This window comes from Macrotis lagotis, chromosome X, assembly GCF_037893015.1.
Source record: "Macrotis lagotis isolate mMagLag1 chromosome X, bilby.v1.9.chrom.fasta, whole genome shotgun sequence".
In the NCBI taxonomy this organism is placed as follows: domain Eukaryota; kingdom Metazoa; phylum Chordata; class Mammalia; order Peramelemorphia; family Peramelidae; genus Macrotis; species Macrotis lagotis.
In genome coordinates, this window is record NC_133666.1 from 509,324,570 (window position 1) to 509,343,644 (window position 19,075).

Sequence of the window (19,075 nt, forward strand, 5' to 3'; positions counted from 1 at the left end):
ATTCTAAGTTTCCTGACTTCCAAATCTAGAGTTCCTTTTCATATATACTCCATTATCCATGAAAACATTTGACTTTTAATCATAATCAGGAAGCCCTATAAAATGTCCAATTGACTATTATGCCAACTGTTTACCAAGAATTCAATGGACAACCTGGTTCTGATATTAGTTAATCTTAAATCTCTTTTCAATTTTGAACCCAGCATAATTTATTTAGTCAAGTGATGTCCTACAGCTCCAGAGGACCAGATGAGTCTCCTGAGCCTCACCTAATTCTGAATCTGCATGCTTAGAATTGGTAGTGTGCCAACCTCTAGGAGTGATAAGGTAACATTTATTATTTATCTAAATTTGTTTTCCTCTTGGTGAAACCCCTAGGTAGCTATCCTCAGTTAAAACACTACAACTCAATATCATGGGTTTCTGAAGAAATTTGGTTTTTTTCTTATTCTTATTGATAGAGAACTCAATAAAATTTTGTTGGTTGAATGAATAAATGAATGATCAAGGACAGGCTAAGCAAAATGTGTTTCTTGTATTGCCTTTTTTTTCTTCTATGCTTCTGTGCTTCCATGCTAGCCATCTTTAAGGACATAGCAACAGGTTTAGCCTCCCACAGTGTCAACTTAAATCATGGGAAAGTGAAGAGTGTAATAGTAAAAGGTCTTTAAAGAGAATGTTTTTTCCCAAATAAATTTGGAAGTAATTTGTTTTAAAAAAATAGCATTAAAAGAAAAAATTTCTCAAGAATTAAAGTGGCACCATCAAAATTATTTTTAAAATGTATTTTATGAGATTCAAAAAAAATTCCACTTCCAGTTTTAGTATGAACATTTTTTTTTTCAAATGTTTTCAACCACATTCAATACTCTTAGTTTGAAATATAGTCATTTTCTCTAACAAGACTGTCTGAAGTGGGCTAAATCAAGCCAGCTTTTCATTGATTTACAGTAATGGAGACTATAATTATGCAGTCTGGATCTCGACTTGTGTTGCAATTCATTAAAATGCTTTTTTTCCCCTTTTCAATTGGATGCATTTCAGCATTCTAAATTCTAGTCTTTTTCTGTTTCTCTTATAAAATATAGACAGTTAATAGAGCATTTGTATCTCATTTTTTAAAATTTGATTTTGAATTGATTTCTTGTTCCTTTTTTTCTGCTACTTTGGGGCAGTATTTATACTATCAGTCCAGATGCAAATTCCTATACTCCTTTAAGGGCTTGGTCCTTCTATCTTAACAAAAGAATTTTGATCTTGTAAAAGAATTTTCATTTCGTTGAAATCCTTCCCTTAACAGGAATGAATTTGCACTTGGATGCAAATATATGTTGTAGGAAGGAGCAACCTCCAACCCAGAGGGAAGGGTGAATGTCAAAAGATGTTACAAAGATGGTAGTCGATTCCACAAGATATGAAGATTATAATCTATACTAGATGGCAGAGTAGAGGTTAAAGCCTTTGATTTTTGCCCTTTGGAAATGTTTCTGTAGTTAAATTTGGTCAAGTTACTACAGTCTGCCCTTTGACACCTAGAGTTCTCTATGAGCATCCTCAATTGGGAAGAGGTTATCAGATCACCAAGGCAACGATGTTGGGTCACTATTTAAATAATATAAAATCCTGCATTTGAATGCAAATCTTTACACCCTTTAGATTAGTTCATTTTTGTAACTAGGCACCCAGATGAGACTCTGGCTTTTCCTTGGGTTGTAGAGGGAATTTTGGCCTTGAGACTGACCTATGTGAGGTTTATCTTTTGCTTGTACTGATACTTGTTATCTTGGAGAGATAATGTAGGCAATAATTTGGTTAAGATATGAGATGGATCCTTTCATTTCTACTCACATAATAGAAATGTTGGATCCCACAAATTGATAAATCTGATTGGACAAGAAATATTAAAGTCCAAGGAGAAGGTTTGGAGAATTGAAGAATTATCAAGAAGTAAATTATAGTGCAGTTGTTTTCCAGTTTTACTAGAGAGAAGTAAAAGAATTTAATTTGCAATAATCCTATTTTTTGTGTTAAAATGTATACATCAAAAAAAATAAACTTGATGGATTTTTGAAACCAACCTCAATGAGAAAGATAAGAAATTATGGTAGAATCATTTCCTACTAGGAAGTTTCCAGCTGAGTGGCACAGTGGATAGAGTGCCAGTCTGAAGTCAGGAAGACTTATCTTCATGAACACAAATTTGTAAATCAAATTATACTTCAAATTATAGGGTTGGTTTTTATTATGAGGGATCTAAGATGGGGCACTACATTCATTCATAACACCTAAAATATCACTAAAAATTCAAAAGCTCTTTTTTCCAGTGTGTATGCAATATTATTTAGATATCCTATTGTGACTCTCCTTTTTTACAAGTTGATTTTAATAGCTTTATAGCAATAAATTCAATTAACTTCAAGAACCTCCTTAACATTAGGAATACAAAGATGGAAAATTATGTAATCCTTAGACTCAAATCTATTTGGACAGATGAGATGCACATTAAATATGTCAGAATATTATTAATTTGATTAGAATAGGTGTAACAGAATGGTCTTAGAGATTCAGGTATGGACATAGCTCTCCTCTCTCCAAGTATCAGTTTGAGATAATTTGGGGGTGGAGGTGAGCACGGGATGAGGGGAATGTTAGTGTGCTAATAGCTAGACAACCCTGGAAGGTTCCTCGGTATGGCCAAGTGAATAATTTATTTCTGAACCCCTAGAGTCACTTGCAGGCTCTTGAATCTATGTAATCAAAATGAGTATTTTTTAAAAAAGAAAAATATGGGGACAGCTAGATGGCACAGTGAATAGAGCACCGGCCCTGGAGTCAGGAGTACCTGGGTTCAAATCCGGTCTCAGATGTTTAATAATTGCCTGGCTGTGTGACCTTGGGCAAGTCACTTAACTCCATTGCCAAAAAGAAAAATGTTTGAATAATAGCACCAAACAATATATGCCTGTGGTACCAAAGTGTATTATTGTTGTGTTCAATTGTTTCAGTTTGACTCTCCCATTTGGGATTTTCTTGGCATAAATACTGGCATAGTTTGCCATTTCCTTCTCATATAACAAATGAGGAAGCTGAGGCAGACAGGGTTAGGTGATTTCCCCAGGACTGCACAGCTAGTAAGTCTCAGAGTACAGATTTGAACTCGTGAAGATTAGTCTTCCTGATTCCAAGCCCAGTGTGCCACCTAACCGACCTCCCAAAATGTGCTGTTTATTGGAATTTGTGAAACCAAAAATGCCATCTTGCTCCTTAACCACTATGAAATGGCTGGTCTGCAGTTAATTAAGTAAGGTGACCAAAAGATCTAATGTTCTGCAACTGTTCCATTGATACAGAAGGAACTGATGTCAAACTGCCCAGGAGACAGAGATACAAAGCTATACCCAATTTAAAAAAAGGAATGGGGGAAAGTGTCATCCCCATGATTTAGGGATATATGTAACCTATACAGAAAAGGCTGTGGTTACCATATTTACTTTCACAATCACAGCCTGTTAACCCAGACAGAAACAACAGCCTTTGTATTATCTTCAAAAAAGGAAGAATAAGGAAAGGAGGAATATCTAATTCAATATATTTTTTAATAACCAGAAAAGAATTCTTCTGTTTTTAGCTAGGCAAATAAATCACATCATGTTATAAATTGCCCAGAGCTGCTGCTGCTTCTTTGTTTTTTAGTTTATAAACAATTATAGTAAGAACTCTTTTAAGTCTCAAGGTGCTGAGTCTAAGATGTATGGTAAATTGGGCCTGTAAATCTTCCTCTCCAGGTAAAAAGCAGTTTATGGCCAGCCAGGTGCAGATGCCATATCTAATCTTTTCCTGTCCTTGTTCTGTAGCAGCTGCTGCAGTTGGTGTAGGCTAGTAAGTTATTAAATATCAAACAAATGTGTTTACCTCTAGTCTTGCCCTTCTGAGTTATAACACTGATTCATAAATTGTTTTCCTTTTAGACTGAAAACAGTTAATTTGGGGGGGGGGGGGGTAAAGGGGTATATTTTTAGCAATAGCAAGAAGGTAATAATTGGGTCACATTGACCAACTCAGACTCTACAGAGAAAGTTGGGGGCTCTTGGTCATTGATACTTGGTTCTGCAATTTTGGAGAGTTCTGGTAGGCTTGCCTTCCATTTTACTGCTCATTGCCAAAATGCACTCCTATAAAACAGATGTCATTCATTCTAACAAGCTTGAGGATATGGTAAAGGTTAATGAGATAACTCCCACTATGTTGAAACCCTGAGGAAAAGTGGGCTATATAAATATGTGTATATTGATCCATCAGTTTTTCAAGAAATAGCCATTGAACATGGTACCAAATACTGTGAGGGGAGAGCAAAGAAATACAGGATGATCCTTGTCCTAGCTAAGAAAACAAGAATAACTCATTTAAATAGAATTATTTATTAGAATTATAAGGTATCTTAGTAGTGTTGTGAGGCTCAAATGCAATACTGGATGTAAAGCACTCTGTAAATCTTAAGCTATAATATAAATGATAATAATAATTATTATTATTATAATTATGAGGCTATAATAAGCACCAGGCCTCTAATCTAGTGATGACTTCATTCCCTGAGCCATCTACCATACCCCTAAGGAACTCAAGCAACAGTTATAGAGCATACAGAAGTATGCTGGTAAATATTTAATAACTGAGCTCTTTGGAAAAAAACAAAAAAAGTATTATATCTATCTATATATACAGAAAAATTTAATTTTAATCTGAATTATTAACATCTTCTTAAATTTATATAACAAAACAATTGATGAAACCCTGATTTACAGGGAGATTTATGAAGTGTAAATTCTCACACTAAAAATTTTACATAACTCTGACAAGCTAGATTAGAGCTGGTTCTTCTAGCATATTCCTCATCATATCACTGATCACCTTGCCTAGTCCTCCTGTTTTATAGGTAAGGCACCTAAAACCTGGAGAGGATAAATAAGGTTACAAAATTTACTAAAAAATCAATTAGCATGCTTCTACTACTTGTCAGGCTCTGTTGTAGTAGATGCTGGTTACATAAAGAATAATCTCAATAATAAGGAATTTAAATATATAAGCTTATACAGCATAAAAAAAGAATAAATACAAATAAACACTTGGTAATTAAATACGAGGTAATTGGAGCAGCTAGGTGGCATAGTGGATAGAGCCAGGCCAAGATCAGGAAGACTCATCTTCATGAATTCAAATCTGGCTTCATATATTAGCCATGTGACCCTAGGCAAGTCAATTAACAATGGATGCCTCAGAATCATTATCTGGAAAATGAACTGAAGAAATGGCAAATCACTCCAGTATCTCTGCTCAAAACAGCAAGAAAATGAGGGAGGTGGTGTAACTGGAGAGAGCGCAGAAAGGGTTTCCTATAGAACACCGTATTTTAACTCAGGGGGTGACCTAAGGGGGGATAAGTTCTTACTAGCTCTGAAAAAGCCAACTATTAAATTTTCAGGTGGATACTTATTTCCATGTAGGATAGGAGCAAATGCTACAATTCAGGGCTTAATTCATTATCATCATCATCATCATCATCATCATCATACAGCATTTTGTTGATTATTTAGATTTAAGAAAGTGATGGAGAATATATTAATAAGGAGATTAAACCTAAAAGTAACATGCACACATATTTTTAGAAAGCCAGTTTTTTAGATATTTACCAGCACAACCCTGCCTTATCTGCTTCTTAAATTATTTAAGGGATTTTTGAGAGTTAGTGGTGAAGAAAGAGGCCATTCCAGGTCAACCCCATATAAAACAATCCATTGCTGTTGAGAAATAGACAGATAGCTTATCACCTCTGCTCTCAAGAAAATTTGGAGGGGAAAATGGAACATATAAGTGTACAAAATGGAACATGATCAAAGGATTTTATATATATATATTATATATATACATATATATATGTGTGTGTGTAGGCACTATATTATTATGTTATATTAATTGTATTATAGGATATAATATGTATGTATGTGTATACACATAATATGTAATGTATGTGTATACACACATACATACAAACAACTGGAAGAGACCTTGGAAGTCATATAGTGTAACATCCTCATTTTATAGATGGAAAACTGGAGTCCCAGAGAAGTAAAATGACTTGTTCAATGTCAAGTATATTTATATAATGTGTAAAAGAAATCTTATGAGAATCCTAAAGAAGAAAACATTATTTTCCACTGGTAACATCAGGGAAGGCTTTATTGAAGGGTATGGCACTTGACCTGGGTCATGAAAGATGGACAGGATTCCTTTCACTTTTTAACATCAAAATATATTTATTCTAAACCTCTTTTAGATCTGATTCCAATTACAGTTGTCAGATCATATAATATGGATGGAAACTGAAACAGAGATGTGTATCTCCGAGGCATGGAGGCATTGGGGTAAGATTATTAATATGTCTTCCTTACATGTTTTCTTCTTTAGAATATACCTGATCAGTTTCTTCAAAAAGACCTAACCAGTCCATCAACAAACATTTATATTCTTGGTACTGTGTTAGGGCCTGAGGATACAAAATAAAATAGTCCCTGGCTTCAAGGAGCTTATATTCTATAATGGGTTCATAGATAATTAATAAAAGGTAATTTGAAGAAGAGAGAGGCATTAACAATTTAAAGGATTATGAAAGTTTCCATGGAAAGGATTCCCAGGTTCTATCCCTTACTCCTTTCTAATTGTGGACATAGATCATTGTCCATCTGTAACCTCTCTGTCTAAAAATTTTTCCATGCTTTTTGTATTTTCCATATTGTACATATGTAAATATATAGCATGCATTTGTGTTGTACAAATTGTATATGCATATATGTGTAAATGCATGCCTGTGTAAATATATGGGCATATATGTTTGTATAGGTGTATGAATAGATGTATGTCAGGTGTGCATATATGTAGATTATGTTGTCTATGTATATATGTACATGCCTGCATGTGTATGTTTATATATGAAAATATATATGTATGTGTATATATATATATATATATATAGTGTATTGCTTCCTTGATATCCTCACAATATTATCACCTCTAGCATAGATCTCCTATATACAATATACACTCACTCTAATTTTTCTGCTTTTATCTTTGTTTACTTTTGTGCCATTTCTGCCTCTTCTATGTGTAATGTAGTGATGGATATTAAGGATATTAAGGACAATGTGGCAGCTCCAGTATTTTTGTCTTTTTTCCCCCTTTTTTAATATACAAGGCAATTGGGTTAAGTAACTTGCCCAATGTCACACAGTGAGGTAATTATTAAGTGTCTGAGGTCGGATTTGAACTCAGGTCCTTCTAATTCCAGGGCCTGTGCTCTATCCACTGTGCCACCTAGCTGCCCTAGTTCCACTATTTTTGAAAGAGAAAACACATGGTAAAAATTATTTTTGCAAATCCTTTTCATTTTTTCTTCCTTTTTTTTAGGAAGCAATTGGGATTAAGTGTTTTGCCTAGGTCACACAGGTAATATCTGAAGCTCGATTTGAACAGAGGTCTTCCTGACTCTAGGACCAGTGTTCTATCCAGTATGCCACTCTATTTTTGCAAAACTTCTATTTCCTGAAACTTCCAAGTTAACTGACTTATTTTCATTCTTTCCCAGATTTTTGGTCTGCTAATGCTTTTTCCTCTTAGAGTATCTAACATTTATTCTATACACACACACACACACACACACACACACACACACACACAAACACACACACAAACACACACACAAACACACACACTCACTCATAAAGAGTTCCCCAAGTTTTAATGCAATTTTGAGCTCTTATATAGACCAATAGATACAAATCTTGTATTTAAGTCTAGCTAATGTCTAATTGTTTACATGTTAGAATATAAGTTGCTTCTTTTTTTATAGTTTTATTTTTCCAATTACATGCAAAGGTAATTTTCAGCATTCATCCATTTGCAAGTTTATGAGTTCCACATTTTCCTACTCCTCCCCCCTTCCTCCCCCCTCCCCTCCTCCCCCTTCCCCGTGGCAACTAACAACAATCTAGTAAAAACTGTACATGTATAATTGTGTTTAACATATTTCTATTAGAATTTAAGCTTCTTGAGGGAGGACAAGGATTGCCTTTTTTCCTTCGTATCTATAGTGCTTAGCCCAGGGCCTCATCTATAGTAAGCACTTATTAAATGCTTATTGATTGCAGTTTGTAGTTCTCCTTCCATTATCACCCTTATAGATGTTTGGGATTGACTTTGTTTAATTGGGTATATTGTCAAGCTTTCTTTAATTTGATTTTATCTTTTGCTGTTTCTCATTTTAAGATGATACTATTCATCACTATCCATCATCCTTGTTTTTGCAGATTTTACAGATATATTTATTTTCTAAACTACTATTGTCTTTGGCATCTGTCTTTCTACATTACAAGTAAGTTGGATAGTTGCTGATTAAGATATTTTAGGATTTTTTGGTCTCCTTGTTGTGGCAGTTAATTTACATTAGTTAAACTAGTGTCTTAAATAATAATAGTTTATGTCAAAATAATTTATATTGTCTATAACCATTGTGTGTTGGATAAAATCTGCCACATTTCCTCGTTATTCTTTTTGTTGTTGCTGTTATTTTTTACAAGTTTTAATCTTACCTCTGACAGATCAGTATTCTCAATAAGCACTGACAGAGGGTGTCAGGAATCATTTTTACTTCAATAATGAGTCTTTTCCAGTCTGTCAGAATATAATTTATTTACTTCTTCATGATGATATTTGTTCACCATGTCCAACATCTACCAAATCATTTTTGAGAGTACCACTCACTTTATAGAGATGTGAGCCTTCTTTGTTGTCCTCTTATTTCTGAACCAGACCAATATATTTTCTCATATATTTCTCCCCATCTTCCCTATTTCTTACATTTGCATTAAAGACACAATATATAGAATGTATCTTATTTGATTTTAAGAGTCTTACCTAGTCATTATTCCTTTACCCCATCTAGTACTCAGGAACTAATGTTTGTGTGTGAGCTGCAATTATTTTCATAATCAATGCAATTTAATACAACAGTTTTTTGTCAAATACTCATCTTTTTGATTACAGTGGGTCAACTTGGTGTAGCAGTGGATAATTACAGGATCTGGACTCAGGAAGATTCTTCTTCCTGGGTTCAAATTTGACTTCAGATATTTACTAGATGTTTGACCCTGAAAGTCACTTAATCCTATTAGCCTCAGTTTCCTCATCTGTCAAATGAACTGCAGAAGGAAATTGCAAACCACTCCAGTGTCTTTTTGAAGAACACTCTAAATGGGGTCATGAGGTCATATGCCTCTGAGCATATAATAAAAACTTTCACCCTTTCAGAAAAAGGACTAACTTGGGAGCCATACTTACATGTAGTTCCAACTTCTTTCTTTCTTTTGGTTACATTTATAGCAAGAGTGTCAACACAGATATGATTCAGCTTTTCTGGCAAAATGTACACTATTAGTCAGTGGATGAGGCTTTAACATTTAGAGTGCGAATAGTCAAATTAATAGTTTGTCATGATCTATAATCTGCATTATTCTTAGTACTATCTGGTCCCTTTCTAGCCACTTTGCCAGCAAAACTGTGAAAACAGAAGAATACAACACAGGACTGAGGTCTGTTTTTTTTTAATTATTTTTCCTCTTAAGTTGACATAACCAAAAAAATTCATCACCAAAAAGCCATCCTCTTATTGATAAATGTCTTTGTAATTCATAAGGTTGGCCCTCAAAAAACAGTCTTCCTTTGTTGTTGTAATCAAGCTTGAAAACTTTTTAGTATGGCAGAATTTGCGAGGACTTGTAATCTACTGGTAAAACCTTCAAAAACTCAGGATCACCTCCTACCAAGAAGGGTCATCAGAGAAGGGCATTGTTGAAGACAAATAATGATGATGATGATGATGATGATAATAATAATTAGATTAAAATAATTGAAGTTTGTATAACATTTTTAAGCTTGTCAAGTGTTCTACATATATAATTTTATTTGAGCCTCAAAACACCCCTGTAAGGTAGATGACGAGGGGTATTACTTATACCATTCTCACATACAGACGATGAGGAAGAGGAAAGAGTTAAAGGTGATTTCAAGATTATTTACCTGAGTGTCTGGTAGAATGGTAGTGCTGTTAATAGTTCCAAGAAACTGTAGCATGTGCAGCGGTCCCACCTCAGTAAACTGTCTCAGCAGATGGACTAAACCAGGTTGAGGCTAACTGACAGGTTTCAAACCCATTGGGGAGTTAAGGGCAGGTCTATCCCAAGCATGTGAAGACTTCCCCAGTTGAATGAGTTGATGAGAACAATTTGTTCTAATGGCCATGAAGGCAGCTGAAGGGTAAGCATTGAGGAATGCTTAGAGCTTGGTCAGATGCTGAGATCATCACTGCCTCCTGGGCCATCAACACCATCTTGGCTTTTATCTTGCCTCATTGAAATCCAATTCACCCACGAGTCAAGACATCACCTGTGATCTCATGCTTCCTCTTCAGAAATGAAAAAACAAACAACAAGAAAGTTTAAGAAGGTTAGGTTTAGGGACAAAGAAAAGATAATGAAAACTTTTTTGGACACATTAAGTTTAAAAATGTCTCTGCAGAAGATTAAGATGGTGATGTGAAACAAATGGGAACACGGAATTGGAGATGTTTTAAGGCTGATATTGGAAGAATTATTAGTACCAAACCCATTCTCATCAAAACTTACAAATAAGGAGTACACACACACACACACACACACACACACACACACACACACACACACACATTTGTCTAGTGTATATGTGTAGGTCTATGTATATGTGTATATATATATATCTATATATATATATTATATATATGTGTGTGTGTGTGTGTGTGTGTGTGTGTGTGTGCGAATAGTTCTTGTTCAGTCATTTCAGTCATGTCCTTCTCTCCATGACTCCATTTGGGGTTTTCTTGGCAGAGATACTGGAATGGTTTGTCATACCCTCCTCCAAGTCATTTGACAGATGAGGCAAACAGGGTTAAGTGACTTACCAAGGATCACCTGGTAGTAAGTGTCTGAAGCCAGATTGAACTCATGAAAATGAGTCTCCTGACTGCAGGCCCTGCATTCTATCCATTGTACCACAAGTTGCCAATATGTGCATATGTATATATATATATATATATGCATATATGTATATGTTGATATATAGCATCATATTGCATAAATATATTATGTAATCTACATATTCCAAACCACCCAAGTGGGCATTTTATACATGTGGGTGTTTTAGCTATATAAACATGTACTATATACATACACATGTACATGCATATATGTGTATATACATGAATATATATATATATATATATATTTCTATATGAAGCTTTTCCTAGGGTCCCTTGGTTTTAGTACCTTCCCTCTTTTATTTATTCCCTTTTATCCTTTAGAAAGATTCTTGGTATATATATTTATTTGCATGTGACATCCTCCATTGCATTGTGAGCTTCTTAAGGGTTAGGAATGTCTTTTATCTCTTTTTGATTCCTCAGCACTCAGTACAATGTCTGGTATAAGTAGGTATTTAATAAAGTACTTAATAAGTATGTTAATTAATTATTCATTAATTCATTATTTATCTATGCATATATATGAAATAACAATTATTGCCTTCTTTTTCTTAAACACCTTAAATTTAAACACCAAAGTGAACAATTTCACACACATAGTAAAATAGACAAAGAGCATCATACACGAAACTATTATATAAGTTCAACCCTAAGCTTTCAAAGCTGTCCTGCTTTTCAGTGCTTTTTTTCTGATCTTTCTTCTCTTCTCTATACAGATAACTCATTTGACTCTCTTATAGTCTTCCCTCCGCCCCAACCTTTTCCTTCTCATTATCACTCCATGGAAATAAAAAATAAAATGAAAGTCTTTTTAACAATGTAGGAAGAAGGGATATAAATGATGAAAAGAGGAGAATGTGAAATAGATAAGAAAGAGAAAAATCAGATCATTGTAATAGATTCCAAAGGAAAAAAGAATACCCAGGAAGCAGAATGGTCAACAATATCAAAAGTTGCAGAGAGGTCAAGGAATTTATCATTTATAAAATCATTAATAACTATTAAATGAGCAGCTTTAATTGGCAAGTGGAATCAAAAGCCAGATTTCAAGAGATTGGGAAGTGAGAGGGTTGTAAGTAAATAAATATTAGAATCAAGTGTGGTAAAAACTTTCTAGGAAGTTAGAAGTAAGAGGGAAAAGATATGGAACTATAACCTGAAGTGAGGAAGTATCAAGAGAAGGTTTATAAGTCCCAGGAAAGAACCAGCAAATGGGAAGCAAACTGAAGTTGGAAAAGAAAAGGGCTGGGAGGTGCCATAAGAAGCAAGGAGTAGAATTCTTCATCCTGGCTCATTGTGGTAGGGGGCATGATGACTCAGACAACTATGTTTAGGAATATGGTATCATCTGGGAAGAATCGCTTTGTCTGTGAATCCAAGAAGACAGAATGAGTATGAAATGAAGGAGAGGAAGTGGAGAGGATAGATAGAATAGGGTAGTGACTGAGGAGAGATGAGGTTACTTGAATAAGAATTTAAGTTTCAAGAAAGAGGGGAAGATGTATTCCCTCCTTCCAAAGACCAAAATCATCAGTTCACATAGAACTGCTCTTTGATGTAATGAAATTTGAAATGGTGATCAGTGTCTTTGATACCTGATGAATAGAGCCTTTTGGGTTTTAAAGGGAGTCCAAACTTTGTATTTTCATCCCAGGAGAACAAGAGATGAGGTACATTTAAAAGAAATGTCACCAGATATGGTCTGATCAGTGCTTCATGACTGCCACTCCTTTACAAATCTTATCCTTTCTTATGGACCTATAGGTTGTGGCGAGTAAGAGAAGTGGCCCATAGTGCTGAGGGTTGTAAGGAATGTAATATCCTGGTTGGGGGGAAGCAAAAAACATGTTTCAGTTAAAGTGAGATGGAAAGACTGTCGGTTAAAAGGTTTCATTTGTAGTAGGTGAGTCTTTTGCCAGTATATGATTGGTTACTGAAGGTTTAGCCTAATGAGTTATTATGCAGATAACAATGAGTCAGGGAGGAATAAGGCTAATTAGAACATAGATGAGAATTCTGGAGGTTGTATGGGTATAGCTCTAGTACCTGAAAAAGAGAACAGATGAGTAAGGTTAAGGATCCAGTATAATTGGAGCTACATTTCTTTTATGCAGATCTTAACCAAGAAATAGTCATAGAACCAATCTCATAAAATGTGTAATGTTAGTGTTTTAGAATTCCAGGTATACTATTGATAAAAGTGAGTTTTCTTGTCTCTAACCTCCACTTCTAATTCTCTAGATGTCTTTCTCCGTGATAATCTAGCAATCTTCTTACCCTGGAAAATCATTCCATCCCATGGCACCTTCTTCTGATGAATCAGTTCTTCATGGAACCCCTTTTTTAAGGAAAATACCCTGATTAGTCCATTCCTTTTGGGGCTCTAAACCTGAGTCTTCAAAGTTCTTGGTCCATGGTGCACGGAGTCCCAGCAACCTACTTACTTTGGAAGGAAAATCACTTTTCATCCTGGACCAATCACTCTATCTGAAGGAACTCCTTCCTCAACTGTTCCATCCATTCATCTCTTCTCCTTAATTATTGTTTTCTCCCATTAGAATGAGTTCTCTGTTTGTGGTGGCAAAGAATTGGAAATTGAATGAATGTCCATCAATTGGGGAATGGCTTAATAAACTGTGGTATATGTATGTGATGGAACACTATTGTTCAATTAGAAACCAGGAGGGATGGGAATTCAGGGAAGCCTGGAAGGATTTTCATGAGCTGATGCTGAGAGAAATGACTAGAATCAGAACACTGAACACTCTAACAGCAACATGGAAGTGATGATCAACCTTAATGGACTTGCTCATTCTATCAGTGCAACAATCAGGCACAATTTTGGGATATTTGTAATGGAGAATGCCATCTATAACCTGAGAAAGAACTGTGGAATTTGAACAAAGACCAGACTATTACCTTTAATTTAAAAAAAAAGTTATCCTATTATGTAATTCTGCTATATCTCATACTCTATGTTTCTTCCTTAAGGTTTTGATTTCTCTCTCGTCACATTCAACTTAGATCAATGCATACCATGGAAATAATGTAAAGACTGCCTTCTGTGGGGGATGGGGGAGGGAAACAAGATTGGGGGAAAATTATAAAATTCAAAATAAATAAAAATATTTCTAAAAAAGAAGAGTCAGAAAAAATAATATGAAGTGCTTTTTGTTGGGTGCATTTGCTTTACCAATGCTTAGTATAATGTTTGGTTTTTAAAAAGCGATTCGTAAATGCTTTTGACTTGACTCTAAATGGAAGAATTGTAGATTTTCAGAAAATTTTTCCCCAAGTATACTTCTGTTGGTTCTTCTTAATGAGTCTAATCATAGGTGAGTATTGGTGCTTCACAAGATGAGGTGGGATACTATTGTCTGTGTTCAAAACTTTCTACCAGAGTAGGGCACCTAAGCCAGATTCAGGGTCCAAGAGGATCTAGCATTTTCTATCATCGGAGAGACAATATAATATATGAGATAATATTATCTCTAAACAAGAGAAACATAAGAAATGGACTAAGTGTCTTAGTATAGTCAGCCTTGCTGCTCCTACTCTGACCTTTAACTCAATTTTTAGAATTAGTCTTTTATTTCTTATAACCATGACCCTGATCTTGTACCCCAGCATCAGAAACTAGGTTATTGATTTCATCTCCTATGTCTAAATCTATGTTTTATTATTCAGTCCCTTGGCAGAATTAGAACCTATCTTACTCTTACCAACTCATTCAGACATGATAGTTTGGAGCCCTGAATATAAGGTCTATGGGCTATCATTAGAATTCCATCTTGCTGAATGCCTGCCAACCTGGACAGGCACCTAATATCTTCTACCAGATTCCTGAATGTTCTCACCTTTTGAGATTTCCCCCATACATTTTGCTAGGCATCCCTGAACCCAAACCTGTGCCCGCCTAGATTTTAGTCTACTCTCTGATTCTATACTCCCTTGATATACATAAGAATATCTCACATTTATAAACACTTTATGATTTACAATAACTATATCAAGTATTCAGTACAATTATCACTATTCTTACTTATAGGTAAGGAAATTGTGCTTAAGTCCTGTGTCTGTTCCTTCCTACTACTGTGACCTTAGGCAAATCATTTCATCTCTTTTTTGCCCAGGGGCATTTACTTAATAATAGGACAGATTAAATCTGGACCTCATTCATCCACTGACCCATTCTCATCAGAATTTGGCATCTACAAGGAATGAGATCACTTATTGGCATGTTCTCAACTGTAATATCACCTGTATCATGACAAAGACTGCAATACATATTCTTTTGGAGAGATATTTCTATTACAAGAAATTTTAGAGACCAATCTTTTTCTCAGCTAAGAATTATTAAATATACTAGAAGATGGATAGATATTTAATAAACTCTGTACATACCAATTCTTTTGCTGTCCAATGATCTAAGGATCTTTTCAACAATAGACTACAGGATTCTTAATGGATCCCATTGAATAAACAAGCAGTTTTTTAAGAGTGAGAAGTATGACAATTTTCAATGTTTAATTCAATGATAAACAAATCTATCAAAATCACTTTATTACAATAAGACTATTATCTCTAACCAGACCTCTAAGAATATAACACGTTATTGATATTCCTGAAAGGATCATTGAGATGGATATTTTTCTTGGCCCAGTTGAGCATTTGACATCATGCTATGTAAACTTCCCAACTAATAGGAAAGGGTAGAAGAGGAGATGGGAAAGAGAGGAGGAAGAGATGAAATGAATAACAGAGGGAGGAAAAGGGTGTGTGTGTGTGTGTGTGTGTGTGTGAGAGAGAGAGAGAGAGAGAGAGAGAGAGAGAGAGAGAGAGAGAGAGAGAGAGAGAGAGAGAGAGAGAGAGAGAGAGAGAGAGAGAGAGAGAGAGAGAGAACAGGAGAGGAGTGAGGAGAGAAAACTCATATTGTCATGTTGTTGATTACTTCTGTAAGATAAGGAGATCTTCATTTTAACTTGCCTTTACCCACAGAAAAGATGAAAAACCAAGGCACTATTAAGAATGCTCGAAAGAAGGTAAAAGAGCTAAAAGAGCCAGATATCTGAAAAGATCTGAGATTTTAAGCCTTACTTTCAACTTCCAACCTGGTCAAATCCCAAGCTTCTAGTCATCTTCTTTTTTGCTATTATCTAAATCTTAAGGCTAGAGGGACAGTCATGAAGATCAATCCTTTTTCAAAAGATAGGTCAACTTTGAATTCTCAGAGTCCTATTAATATCAGAACCCTCTTCAGTCACATGAATTCAGATAGAGGCCTACTGTTTGTTGGGAGCTGAATAGGGAAGTGGTAAATCATTATATTCTACTCCCTTATTCCAAACAGCCAGAAGACAACCCTGGTTTCAGACGATAATACCTACATTGCTGGGGATGGCTAAGCAAGCAATGAGTGTTTCAACCTTTACATGCACTGAGAAAAAAACAAAAAATTTTCATTCATTTTTCAATTCAAGTTCTAAAAAATGGTGTTATCCTCCTTGTTCAATATGCTTTCTAATTTGTTGTGGGATCCTATGAACATAAATCAGTACTTAGACTTATTAGCATTTTATTGGCTTTGTTCTTTCAAAAGTTGTAATTTCATTTGACTTTTCATCCATTATAGAAAAGTGTGTTGAATAACAAAATGAATAAAAGTTGGCTGACTCCACTTTGTTACAAGCATTAGTAACATTAGGAATCCTAAAAGAGATGCTCTATTGTCAGTCTATACATGGATGTAAGGATTCTCATTCACCATACACCCTGTCCTCTGAGAACTTAATAGAGACAATCACTAGTGAAACATTTTGTAGACCAGACAGCTTCACCAAAGCATGGAAATTGATAAGTATCCTTACATGTGTAATATAGTTAAAATTTTAATCTGTTCCACTTAGAGTTCATTCAAAGTATCTACAGAAAGAAGATAAATACTAAAGATTTCAACAATTTGGCCATGTTTGAAAGTTCTATTTTCCCTCACCCTTCCACTAGTATTTACTCTTAAATTATTTTATTATTCAGTATACTGCAGTATTGATTCCTAGACTCTTATTAGCAGAAGAATATTCATTAATTACTGCTCTACTTCATCTCTTGAGAAATTAGAACTTTCTTCTCTCAAAAGAAAGTCCTAGGAAATGTTCTTATACTTTTTTGGACTTAATTACTTTAGCACCTTGCTAAAATGAGGAATTGGTGAGGATATGGTCTGAAGATAAATAAGTACTTTTATTATTTAAAAACAACAGCAACAAAATTCCAGCTACCATGATATTGTGTCATAATATAAACCATAAGTAAACACAGTAGATCAGTTTTTGAAACAATTTTAACTTGCATTCATATAGTATTTTATAAAAACAAACACTATTACATAATATTCTTCAATTTGGTCTTCATAATAAAGCTTGGCTATCACCAGGTTTCACATGGGGGACCCGAGATAGAATGAGAAACTTGCTCAAGGTTACACATTGACCAAGCCTGGCCTAGAACCAAGTTCTATTTGGCTTCTAGCTAAGTACTCTTTCCACTAAGACAGATATAGATATCTAGATAGACAGACACATAGACACACAAAGATCTATAGAAATTAAAGATATATAAATATGTATACATACATAAATACATGTATGTCTCTGTTTATCTTTATCTCTGCCTGCCCATGAATTTCTAATTCAGAAGTGACTAGAGCAGGAGGGAAGACAAAATTTTTTGGTATGAATAATTATTGCTATAGAGAGAATCTTCCTCAAAAGCATTCAGGATTAAGGGAAGTAAAAAGAGTCCTCATGGAAAAGAGAGTGAGAGGGAAGAAAGAAAAAAGAAAGGGGGGGGGAAGGAAGAAAGGATGATTATTACTGTGCACTATTTCTGTAATGTACTGCATTTTATTACAATTGAAAAGGAAAAAAGCATTCTTATTCTATCCAATACAGGGGAAATGTAGCTTTTATAGTTTTAAAAATTATTTTAATTTTAGTATGTTGATGAATAACAGTTATTATGATATCCATAAACATATAATTAACCTAATAAGTAAATTAATAAAACTAATTATTAATAATATAATTCAAAATATTTAGCACTTAGAGGAAAGCAGACCATAGAAAGAAGGGAAACTGAAAAGTGTTCTACAGGTAAAAGAAATGGTTTTGAGGAATGGTCTATTAAAACATGTTTTCATGGTAGGATCAAATAGCATGCAATTATTCTGTAATTGCCTTTCAGCCACTTGCTATGTAATTATTCATTTGGTTATATGCTCCCTACAAATTAGCTTCTCCCCCCCCACCCCAAGATCTTTTAAAAAATTACAGAGAACATGGTGATTATCCTTAGAGTTACATGGTTACTGTAAGGGTAATTACCATTTAATTGAGTAGACATGTACTCACATTGTGACTACATAGTAATCGTGTACTTTTGGAGTAACTGCATGACTGCTGGGTCTTCAAAATGTCATTTGCAAGTAACCTAAAGTGTATGAGAGCTCTTGAGCATAACCATTGCTCCAAAATGGTTATGGATGTGTGTATCTCACGCACACATAAGGGAGTTAGACTTTCTAATTAGCTATCCTCAATTCTGGCAAGAGGAACTTTTTTTTATGTTGACTGTCACCAGACCACAGGGAAAATAAATTAAGTTGAGTCACATATAACTTAAAAGCAACTTAATTTACTTAGTAAGTATTCTTCCCCCTTGGGCATGTTAAGGCATATTAAGAAAATACAAAGGGTTCAACTTTGTCTACTTTTAAAATGAATACAAAATACAAAACTCCATTCAATAGATGTGCTCTCCATGATCTCATCAGTGTGGGTGTTCCCTTCCCCACCAACTACAAAGTCCTTTATACTCTCTCTTAGTTTGGAGCCCATTTTGTTTTCTGTAATTTCTCTATACACCAATCAACCCATGTTGGAGAGGTCATCCTCTGGT

At 34.7% G+C, this 19,075-nt stretch overlaps 1 long non-coding RNA gene across 7 annotated transcripts in view; it reads left to right on the plus strand.

Moving 5' to 3' along the window:
- LOC141502185 (uncharacterized) overlaps positions 1 to 15,645 on the plus strand; it is a 30,811-nt gene extending 15,166 nt beyond the window's left edge. For 4 of the 7 annotated variants that reach the window (XR_012472433.1, XR_012472438.1, XR_012472437.1 and 1 more), the window contains 2 exons: positions 204 to 327; positions 6,332 to 10,807. This is a non-coding gene — a long non-coding RNA (uncharacterized LOC141502185). Of the gene's footprint in view, positions 1 to 203; positions 328 to 6,331; positions 10,808 to 13,360 lie in introns of those variants that run through there. The other 3 variants (XR_012472436.1, XR_012472434.1, XR_012472435.1) reach the window with 3 other exon arrangements.
- The last annotated feature ends 3,430 nt before the right edge of the window (positions 15,646 to 19,075 follow it).